This window comes from Zea mays, chromosome 10 (genome assembly GCF_902167145.1).
Source record: "Zea mays cultivar B73 chromosome 10, Zm-B73-REFERENCE-NAM-5.0, whole genome shotgun sequence".
Taxonomy (NCBI): Eukaryota; Viridiplantae; Streptophyta; class Magnoliopsida; order Poales; family Poaceae; genus Zea; species Zea mays.
In genome coordinates this window covers 102,685,817-102,698,120 of record NC_050105.1, presented here as the reverse complement: position 1 = coordinate 102,698,120, position 12,304 = coordinate 102,685,817, and the positions used below count along the sequence as shown (strand labels likewise).

Genomic DNA, 12,304 nt, shown 5'->3' with positions numbered 1-12,304 from the left:
GTTTGCTTAAGATGGTTAGATTTTGTCTCTCCTCTCTCCCTTTTTATGTTTAGTTCTCAAATCAGTTTATCCATGATATATTTAGCTGTTCAATGAATGGCGCATGTGTTTGTATGGAGAGAGAGGGGGGAAGATAGGTTTGGTAATTAAGATTTTGTTTATTAGATGCTATGAAAGATTGGTTTAATTATGTTTCTCTTGCCAATTTTTGTTTAGTTTTTTCTCAATTTTAGCCACATTTTGGAACTAGGCTTTCACCATGTGTTAGAGAGAAGAGTATAGTTAGTTTTTTATCTATTTATTCAAATGAGGTTGCTTAAGATGGTTAGATATTGTATCTCCTCTATATCCTTTTTCATGTTTAGTTTACAATTCATTTATCCAAGATATATATAGTTGTTTAATGAATGGTGCATGTGTTTGTATGGATAGAGAGGAAGATAGGTTTGGTAATTAAGATTTTTTATTAGTTGCTATGAAAGGTTGTTTTAATTATGTTTCTCTTCCCAATTTTTGTTCATTTTTTCTGAATTTTAGCCACATTTTGGAATTAGGGTTTCACCATGTGTTAGAGATAAGAGTAGCTAGATTTTCTACTCTATTTTCTCAAATGAGGTTGCTTAAGATGGTTAGATACTCTCTCTCCTCTCTCTTCTTTTCATGTTTAGTTCTAAGTTCAGTTCATCCAAGATATATTTGTGTTCTTGTGTGTTTATGTTACTTTTTACAGGTGATGATGGGGAGGACATTCTGGATGTATAAATTATCAAGGCTAGATCCATCATACATGTCTGAGATCCATAGGTTTGTCGATATCTCTACGAACCATGCTTGGAGAACAAAGACAAAGCATATATTCTCCATGCATGGACTACAAAAATGTTGTTGTATTTGATGACACAGAACAAATCATTTCTTATCTGGTATGCTGAGGATTTATGAAGGGTTACATAATTTGGACAAAGCATGAAGAGGGTTTCTCCTTGCTTTATACAACTAGAGACCCAGTGAACATCAACGACATATTTCAGTTCATTCACAAGACACAACAACCTCTTCCATTGAGCGAATATGTAGTGCCAAATGTTACTGATCATGGTTAAGCTAGAGGAAATGAACACGATAGAACTCATGTTCTACCAAATGATATGGATGAGGAAGATGTAGAGTTGTTAGAGGCAATATTGCATCATCATACAGATCCATTGATGTTCTTCATGAGAGGTATGGAGTCCCTGATGAAGGCAACAGAAGAGCCTTTGTACGACGAGTCTAAGGGTTGTACCAAAGAGTTCACGATGCTGCAGTTTATGCTAAAACTATTTATGTTAAAATCTAGATATGGTATGTCTGATGTTGGCTTCGATGCGTTCTTTAGTATTATCGTATACATGCTTCCAAAGGAGACCAAAGTGTCTGCTAACACGTACTATGCAAAGAAAATAATCAGTCTACTCACTATGGGTGTGGAGAAGATCCACACGTGTAAAAGTCACTGTATCATTTATTGAGGTGATGATTATAAAGACTTGGAGAGGTATCCTAAGTGTGGTGCAACTAGGTACAAGACAAATAAAGACTATCGAGAGGAAGAGTGTGTTGCATCTATGTCTAAAGCGAAGAAGCGAAAGAAAGCCCAACATAAGACTTCAAAACCCACGAGCAAAGAAAAAGAAGTACAGTATTATATGCTCAAAAGGATTCCTGCTTTGGTGATGTGGTACCTCCCCTTCATCGATCAATTGAGGTGTTTGTTCGCTAACCCTGAGGATGCCAAACTTATGAGATGGCATGCTTCTGATGAGCACAAAAACGATGGGAAGCTTCAACATCCAGTCGATGAGAAGCAGGGGCAAGATTCAATGACAAACACTGAGACTTTGCCGATGAACCAAGAAATATTAGATTCGCATTGAGTACTGATGGAATGAATCCATTTGCTGAGAGGAGCAGCAAGCATATCACATAGCCGATGATCCTCATCATCTACAACCTTCCTCTATGGTTGATACAGAAATCAAAGTAGATTTTGCTAACCTTCCTTATTTCTAGGCCTACACAACCTGGAGTTGACATGAATGTATTTTTGGAGCCCTTAATGGAGGATATGAAAATATTGTGGGAAACATGTGTTCAAATGTTGGACGAGTATCGTAAAGATTCATTCACGCTAAGAGCAATTATTTTTGTTACTATCAACGATTACCTACTCTCTTCACATTATTAGGCCAGTTTAAGGGAAAAGTTGGTTGCGCTTTATGCATTAATGGAACTGCTTACGTGTCAATTTATGTATCTAAGAATATAGTGTACATGAGGCACATGCTCTTTTTATCGAAAGGACATAGGTACTGCATGTGAAAGATGGATAAGTACTTCAACAATAATGATGAACTACATTATATTGCTCCATCGGGTAATAATAAAGATTAAAGAGTTTTTGAAATAGCATTTCCACTAGCGGTTTCAAAATATCCGCTAGTGGAAATATCAATTTCTACTGGCCCCTAACATTGGTGATACTAAAAACAGTAGTGTAAATAGGTTTAGAACCGCCACTATAAAGCTTCTACGTACTAGTATATTCTCATAAAGTACCAGTTTTCCTAGTTTCCAATATCATCCTTTTGCAAAAAAGTCCTAATACTTCTTTCTAATCTAACCCATGATCCAAGCCTCCCACATCTCTACCTCTGACTCTCGTTTCTGCGCTCCAAACCCTAGGTCTGTCGTGAATCCTCTCCTTTCGCGGGCACCGATTCTCGGTGATGTGTTGCTAAACCTCATGCTCCCACGTCGCCCTCGCAAACCATGGTCCCTCCACACGCGTGTCCCCGACACCGCCCCCCGCTTTTGTCTCTACCTCCTGCTCCGCCCTCCACATTGTCGACATCTCCCACTCTCACGAGTTCAGCATCGCGGGCATCGCTGCACTTCCATCTCCATCTCATGCTTCGCCCTCCATTGTTTTAACCTCTCGCTCCCATAGGTTTGGCACTGTGGCCACTACCAAACTCGCCGTGTTATGTCCGGGCCTCAACGGCCTCTTTCTCTCCAATGGTGCCGACCTCTGGGACGCCGCAACGGCTAATCTATGTGGGTTACATTAAGAGAAGATTTGAAATCCTAACTACTGTCTCATTTGTTTGCTGGAGTCATAGTGCACCTCCGGCCATGGGTGTCACACAGGACGTGAGGCCTAGGATGATGAGAAGCAGCGAAAGTGCAGGAGCGAGGGATGGGCGGCACAATGATGAGGTTGCGCTCACTGATTACCTCTCATTCATCATGGACTACACCCCATGTTATGATGGTGCCACCATTTCCCTCTCGCCTTTTCTACTTTATGTCAGAGGCTCATCCTTGAATCTCTGATGCTTTGTTCGGTGGTGAGGAAGATTCTCGACGAGCTGCTGGAGCATACCTTGGCTGTCGCAGCGGGTTTCACTGCCTCGACTTTCGTATGTGAGTGTTCATCCTCTTTACAATCTCTCTTCCTAGTGGATAGTAGTAAGATGAGATATGATCAATGCCATGGATTAAAGTTAAAAACACAAATTGTTTGTTTTCTCTCACAAATAATTTAATTTCATGTTTTATAGAACGAGACTAGTTGTTGTAGCTAAGCTACCTAGAAGTTCCTAACAGAAATTTTTATGGGGTGTATTTGCAACCCCACACATATCGTAGATTGGCCCCTGATTGTAAAAACATATACACACATTTCTATAGTTTTGTTAAGCATTGTTTTCATTTTTATAGAAAACTGGAAGTACAATTAGCAGTGTGCTTACTCGTACATACTCCCTCTGTCACACAATATCTGTAATTCTAAGATCAATACGATTTATTATATTATTATTCATCATCATTAATTGTCATATTACAAAGCATTATGAACTTTTTAGTCCCGGTCCTTCTTTAATGTATGTACAAACATCCTTCTTCTGGATAATGTTTTGCATGTGTCCTGGTGTGCAGGACCTAGCTCCCTATCTCCTTAGCTTGATTTGCATCACGTAGCTAGATGTTTATAGCATCTGGTTATTTATTTTGTCAGTTTACAGGACTTCATTAAGGTTTTATGGGTTAAAGCATTGAGTGTCTTCATTTCATTATAATTTGGTAGAGCCACACGCCCTCATGTAGAAGAAGAAGCCGACGATGAAGGCACTGCAGTCGCGGTCTCCCCATTCGTGGGCCTATGTTCGCGCAGGAAAATGACAATTGTTTTTTTCGCCATGGCTGCACAATCTAGGAACGACGGTTGCACTTGCCAAACGAAGAATGAATGGCTAAAAGACTTGTTTCTACGATGGTGTGTTATTGCAACGCACGAGCACCTTACTAGCAGTGGCGGACCCAGAAATTGGCCAAGGTCCGGACCAAAGCGACCATAAACTCTAATAGTAGCATATAAAGAAAAATGGTACGGCGAAACAATATTGTCATATATGTTAAATATGACATACAAGTTATGATGTAGCTCCTTTCAAATGTCACTACACGACGGTTCACTTACAGTGACCTACGGTTGGTTGCTAAAACGGCCTTCAGCTACCTACGGTTGGTCGCTAAAAACTTTTAGCGACCCATAAGGATGGTCGCTGTAAGTGCCGTCGCTAAAGGCTTTAACGACCGACATCTTTTTAGCGACCGACTGTCCATTGCTAATATTGTATATTTAGCGATCAACCGTGGGTTGTTGTATTATAGATTTAGCAACCAATCGTGAGTCGTTATACTATACATTTAGCAACCAACAGAAAGTTGCCCCTAGTTATAGTCGTTAATAATGATAATATACCATTTATTAGCATTCAACAACTGTTATATATACAAAAGCATCACAAATCACCAATTTTTATACACATAATCACATAGATATACAAATTTAATTAGTATTGCACGATGATAGATCCACATCACATAAACCATCAACAAGCACCACAACAAAATCATTCACAAAACCTACACATGTTATTATGTTTTGCACATATTTGCAAACACTTTACAAAATCATTCACAAAAGTCCTAACGCTTCAAGTGATTCGCAAAAGCCTTCACAAAAGCACTTCAACTTCTTGTATCCTCTTGTTTTAAGGCACAAGCTTGTAGGGGTTGTGATGTCGCCACTTACTTGATGCTAACAAGACATTTCCTTCACCAAAGCCATCTTCAACACTTCGCCCATAAAAAAGATCAATTCTCTTTTTCAATTGCCTGTCTGCAAGACAAGTGATAATTGCAATAAGTAACATGATATGTTAACCAGAAGGTATGCTAGCACTAGAAACGACCAAAGAAGATGGTATGCTAGGAACGATATTATGAAGAAGACATTCGCCCGGCTCAGGAAGGAATCGCTCCCCTAGTTTTCAATCAAAATCACTTACTCGAGCAGTCGCTGATGGCGACGACGACATATAAGTTCTAGTTTACAACGAACAATTTAAAATTAAGCAACAATGATAATATATTCTGTAGCAAATAAATATAAATAAGAATGTTGAGAGATACGTTAACAAAATAAGATGAATTTACCATTGGTAATGTTAATGACATAAGTGGTACTAAAAATATGAAACAACACGCAATTTTTACTTGTATTTAAAAAAACCATGTGAATCGTGGATTTGGCAATTAGAGAGGGCCAATGGGAACATAGCTTTAGGAGCTCGTTGGACTCGAGGTTGTCACTGAAGGCGGAGACAAGGTTCGGTGTGACACCGCTCTTACCGACCTATTGCAACTTGAGCTTTTTGCCGAGGCCGTGAGCGTACGAGGCCAGCTCCTCTTGCTCCTTCACGCTCAGCTTTGGCCGCAGCAGCCGTGGGAGCACGAACGACCTGGGCGCCTCCGCCTCGGCCGCAGATTCCTCCTCTACCGACTCCTCCTCCGTGTCCGGCACGCCTACAACCTCGGCCACGGCCGCGGAGGCGGAAGCAGAGGCGGAGCCATGGTCCAGGGAAGAGAAAGGCGATGGGAGGCAAAGATACGGAGGTGCGGGGACGGGAGACGAGAGGAAGGTATGGAGCGGAAGTGGTAGGAGAGTCGGGCGAGAGGAAGGCGGAGGAGGGTTACCGCCATCGCCATGGTTGCTCGACGGGAGGCCGCGGAGGAAGCTTCAAGTGCAACAAGACGCAGAGGACGAGGGGATAAGAAATTAAGGACGGGGCCTGGCCGGCCTAGGCGCCGAGCTGAGGGAAGGGAGGAGAGAGGTGAGGGCAGAGAGAAGAGGGAAGGGAGAGATAGAGGCGGCGGCGGCTGCGGCTGGGAGAGAAGCCAGGGAGCGCGCGGCTGCTAGGGTTAGGTAGATGGCCCCCTAGTGGGCCTTAGGGTTAGGGAGGGTTTTCTTTTTTTATTTATTTCGAAATGCATTTTTAAATTACTCAAAAAATCATAAAAAAAATTACCAAATAAATAATAAACATTTGATTAAATTATTACGAATGCAAATAAATAATAAACATTTGAATAAAAATTTATTACCCTATTTATCATAATAACTAAATTCATTATTTTTAGTTGGTGGCTTTTATAGTGTTACAACAACTCAGATATTGCATAATCTTCTGTAGGATGTTCGCTAAACTCGTCATCATTGTTACCATGATTCACAAAAGAGGACGAAGCTTCTCCATGTAAGGTCCATGTTGTGTACCCTTTTAGAAAACCATCACATATATCAAGTGTTCTCGCACTTCACTGGCCTCTCTCCAAAATGAGTTAACACACTTCTTGCAAGGGCATAGTATCTTGTTTCCTATTGCTGAATGTCTAAATGCAAAAGCTAGAAAATCATTCACCCCTTGTTTATAAACCTTTGTCTCCCTAGAAAACCATTCACTTGTGATCCATGATTTATCCATACTCAACTCGAATCTAATATCATATAAGCACAAAGAACACAGTTGCATATTATAGTCATGTCCATACATAAACAAACCATGGAATAAACATACAAGCAATATTAAAAAGAAATAAATCACCACGCAATTTAGCGATCAATGTTTACTTGTTTTAATTAATTTTTAGTCACTAACATCTACAGGTACGTTCAGGCTATAAGATTTGATAGTGATCCTTGCTCTATAGCGACCCACCGCTAGTCCCCGACAACATCTATAGCGACCAACCATAAGTTGTTAAATTTCTAGACTTTTAGCGACCAACCGACCGTTGCTACAAAAGGATTTAGCGACTGACCATCGGTCCCTAACCTTTAGCAACCAACAGTTGGTACCTAATAAGGGTCGCTAAAGATCAACCGTCGTGTAGTGTGTATCATGTCAACATTAATATCAATGCTTCTTACTCCAGAACCTTGAAGGAAATCATATTAAGAACGTGACTTGAATGAAATCATACGATGGTTAAGCCATTCGTCTCCTGTCTTATTCCGCAACTCAATTTTAATGATATTCATATATGAGAAAGCTCTCTCCACATAGGCTCAATCTCAAACTTAATTTCTAGCCATGTGATATTGTTTATTTGGTCGCAACTTTTTGATCTTTTATTTGGTGATTATGGTATTAGATGGTTGTATGGAATGTCTTGTTTCGTACTCTCTCTGATCTTTTTTATTTGACGTTTGCTAGTGTAAAATTGAACTATCATGCGTCAAATAAAAGAAAATGGAGGTAGTAGTTTCTAAGCCTAGTGGCTTTGTTATTTGACGTTTGCTAGTGTAAATTTTTTTGCCTCTTATTACTACTAGCACTTTCCAACTGTATTTCTTTATAAGATGTTGGAGTTTGGACCAAAGCAGTCATCTTGATATGTGCCATATGGTGAAGATGAAAGTGGGTCTCAGCGCAATGTGTTTCAAAGATGGAGGTTGTAGATGTATCATAAGGAAGCTTTAAAGATGGACATAGCTATGAAAGCGATTAAGAGCTGGAGCTTACGGCAGCAGCGTGTAGGCAGAAGCAATAAATATTTTGGAGACACAACAGGCTTCACATCCTTATATAACTAGGTTGGCTCACAAATCGAGGAGTCCTGCAAAAAAGTAATCACTTCCATCTGGACCCAACAAACCAGATGTTTGTTCATACATAATTTACATATTTTGCATCCTGTATTTTTAATAACTAGGTACGTGCTCGTGCGTTGCCACGATAGTAAAAAAATTATTATAAAACATACATATGAAACGACAAACATCACTATGATATGCAAAATCCGTATGACAAAATATTTTTTGTCGGTCTTAGGAGGGAGATGATCCCCAACCTAAAAAATTCCATCAAGCACCGCCATTGCGGAAATGAATCACAACTTGTTATAGGGGTCGTTTTACCAGCAAGCAAAAAGGGGGACATAGGAATACATAGTGTGAATTACATGAAGATTATAGTGCAGTTAACGGTACATGCTTCTACATGATTTGTCATCAAAACCCTCAACGAGAAGGCCGTCCAGAAGCCGATCGTACTCTATTTATGGTGATAGAGATAGAACGTCGGACATATCGTCTTGTATATCTGAAGAATACAGAGAGTTTTGGGTCAGTCAACTGCACCTTGTAGTTCACTATCATGGAAGGACGTAGTGTTGGCACATGGGTGCTGGTAATGGCGCCAGATAAGTGGAACACTACAGCTACAAGTAGTCAACACATGATATAGAAAAACATGATGCCATGAAGGGACTAAGAAGGCGTTTGTTTTGAAAAATCAATCCATTCTAGATGAGGTGATACATCATAAGTTAATTCCACAAGTTTGGTAGAATAAACTTATTTCTCATATTATTACTAACTATTAGCTTATGAGGAATGAAATGCTGATGAATCAATTCATTCTATTCCATAAATCAAACAAGAAAGTGAAGAGTGAGAAGATTCCTTAAACCAAACACATTGCAATAGAAAGTGTGTGTTCAATGAATAACACCGAAGCATGCAACAATGGCCAGTGCAGAACGAATTCCTTCCTATCTCGTTCAAAACAGTACAACAGTACGCCTAAAACTGCACTGTTTTTTTAAAAGGTATTTTTGCTACTCAGGTCAGTTGTATATAAACTAAAAGGAAAAATCGTTTAAACATGTTGTGTAATTTATACAGAATAACACGACAGTAGCACTACTCATGAAGGACTATATTAGATTCACCATATCTGCAAATCCTTCTACTCCATCGCTATCCTCTTCCTTCTTGGCGACATCAAGGGAGAAAGACTGAGTCAGTCAAACGAAACGTCGAGTCATCGCCATCCTTCCTCTGACCTCTCCTCTCCACCCTATCAATAATAACAGAGCAGGTTATAATTATCCTTAATCTTTCTCTCCTTTTACCCTGTCAATTTGGCTAACACAAGTCCCAGAAGAAAGAAAGTTGTATATATAACATAAAGCTAAGTACAACAGAAATAATTTCCTCTGTCAATTTTCCTAGCCCAAGTCCCAAAAGTGGTGTGTATATATAACATAATAATGAGATATTTCTGGTGAAGGCTACCGACGACAAAAATGCATGAATAGAGAGTTTTATAAGACAAAGTAAAAGCTGAAATTTTAACCTTTCATCACTTGAGTTGCCTGAGGTGGAAAGCCATTCAAGATCCAAAAAGTTTGAATCACCAGAGGCAATATTCAACTTCAGCTCTTGGGACACGAAGCACGTCAGAGGCTGTGGGAGTATACCTAAAACGAATTTTGGAGGAAAATATGGGGGAAGTTCTCACCTGATAGTTAGGCATGGAAGGTGTCAGGACATGCAAAGATGCTGCAAATTGCACCAACCACACTTTACCTTTCCATCAGCAGCTAGTTCATCTCTGATGAAACTTGGGGTCATGCTTGGAATCCCCAGCCTGCAATAAGATTGGGACACGCTTATAGTGGACAACTTATTCTTGATTATTCCACAAATATTTCTAAAAGATGCTTAAGCACTAATGTATGTATAATCACAATGTAAGTATCCATATAAGTAGTTTAAATGAGATACTCTTTTCGGGCTTGAGCCTTGCTGTTACTGGGCCAAGCAACCTTAAGTACAACTATACATATAGATTATAGGGCACACCTGAATCAAGAAAGGCATCATATAAGATAATAACTAATCTGCTACAACAAATGCATCATCTTCACTCATCTTTTCCTCACACGAATGTTAAGAGCACTCATATTTTAATACTTGGTGTCATTATGATTTGAATTGTTATTCTCACAGCCTAGAATACTTATGGCCATGGCACGAGATGGCCTGTTGCCATCCTTCTTCTCTGATGTTAACAAGCAAACTCAAGTACCTGTTAAGAGCACAATTGTGACAGGCATCTGTGCAGCTGCTCTGGCTTTTACAATGGATGTCTCACAGTTAGCAGGAATGGTAAGGAACCAGCTATCTGTTCCTGTTTGTGTTGGTGGAGAAGACACAGGTCTGTTGCAACTGAAAGTAGAGATAAGATTACAACTACTAAAGTAGAGGTAAGGTAGAAGATAAGATGCAACTTTGCAAGGTATATGCTATTCACGAGCCTGTATCTTTCCACCTTTGACAAGGCCATCAATCAATATGCAGTATGGCATCTAGACACAGTACAAAGGATTATGGAATCATGATAGCATGTAATGTCGGTTAATTTCAAGGGACCATGCAAGTATGCACATTAAGTACTTCTATGTGTGAGACCACATGTTTTGCAAAACATAATAGGAAAACAAATTAAACTGCTACTAAAAAAAGCAAATAATTGCTAGCACAGCTTTAAAAATTCTTCAAAATGAAAGTAAAAACAGAGCAAAGTTGAAATGAGAGCAAACAAGCACCATAGAGGGAAAGTGAACTATTTGAAGCAACTCTAGCAAGCACAGTAACATACATACCTCATCATGCATTATTTTAAATGCTTGTTTAACAGGAAGCTGAGTGTCCAAAACTGTTAACTGAAATGTTCATATGAAATCCGATTATACACATAGTCTAAAGAGAAGTGCTGGCTTGCAAGAAATAAACCTAACCTTGCTAGAAAGGGGAACAACGTCATATATGGTATTGTGTAATAATATTCCAGAGACCACATGGCGGATAACTGCTATTTGCATGCTTGGGTTCTGAGATGACGGCTCCGGGGGCATCTTTGTTTATTTAAGGCCACAGTAAATAACAGACCATTAGTTATCAGGAATATGGAGAGCAAGAAAATATAATGTTAAACTTCTGAGACATACTGTTTTCAAAATGGTACCCTTATCCATATTAGTTCCTATGATAGAAGGCTCTGGCTGCACAACGGGTTGTACATTGTTTTCCACAAGCACTTCATTGCTGATCAGTCCATATTCATCACGTACAAAGGGTTTTGTCTCATCACACCTCCAGACACCATCAACCAAAAACCGGTACTGAATTGCATAAAAATGCCATATAAATGTATGTGGCACAGACAATGTGACCATGTGACCATGCCATACAGATAACAATTCAAGCACTTGAAGAAATGGAGTCTCCTACTACTGAATATGATATATTGTAGCTAAAAATATGTTGCAGCAAGGTGAAAATCTATTGTCAAATATGTGTTGTGTAGCTGCAGCAATTGAAGTAAAAGCAAATATAAAATAATACTCGATTTCTCAAATCCCAAACATCGATGCAAAAATGAGAAGTCTGTTCCCATAGAAGGCCGCAACGAACCTTGAGCTCCTAGTCCTAACTACCTGCTAAGTTAGTCTATATATGTTACATACAGTTAATGCCAAGATAATCTGTAAATGATTCATGTGATCTCTTGGTTATGTGATCATGCAATCAGGAACCCATAACTTGTAACATAATATAAGCTACAGTCTACAAATCATTCAATAAAGTGTAGCTTATTTTGCGAGTCATATGCATCATCACTAATTCACAGGTGCCTTGCACAAACTCTGACAGCAACAAACAGTCCCTGCTTTTTGCTTGTTTTATTGCAGTTAGAGAATAAGTTAGTGTCCTAATTCTACAGAGGAAGCTGGAGCAAAGCAACATGTTACATAAGAATTTAGGTGTTTGTTAATGCAGGTCAATGAACTTCGTGAATTAAAACAAACATGTGTGTTAGACCATTGTCTGCAACGTTTTAAGCTTAGTACACACCATCGACACTATCGTAAGTGGAAATAAAACATTCTTGGTAAACTATCATCTCACTTTTGCAACCATTTCAGCAAATGTGCATATACAGCAAGAACATTTCTCACATGCCCACACCAAATCCTACACCAGCATAGTGTCACAAATCTAGGCATGGTGAATAGAAAAGGGAGGAAGCAGATGAACCTTTCGCGAAAGCGAGGCCTCTTCTGA

The 12,304-nt window shown here is 39.4% G+C and overlaps 1 long non-coding RNA gene and 1 pseudogene across 1 annotated transcript; both read right to left on the bottom strand.

Annotated features, from left to right (window-relative positions):
- Positions 1-5,099: 5,099 nt before the first annotated feature.
- LOC109942879 (uncharacterized) lies at positions 5,100-6,096 on the bottom strand (annotated as a pseudogene).
- A 4,612-nt stretch (positions 6,097-10,708) lies between these two features.
- On the bottom strand, positions 10,709-11,392 carry LOC103641508 (uncharacterized). The gene is made up of 3 exons (XR_560362.4): positions 11,188-11,392; positions 10,978-11,094; positions 10,709-10,902 (listed from the first exon to the last, which is right to left on the bottom strand). It is a non-coding gene; the product is annotated as an uncharacterized lncRNA (long non-coding RNA).
- Positions 11,393-12,304: the final 912 nt, after the last annotated feature.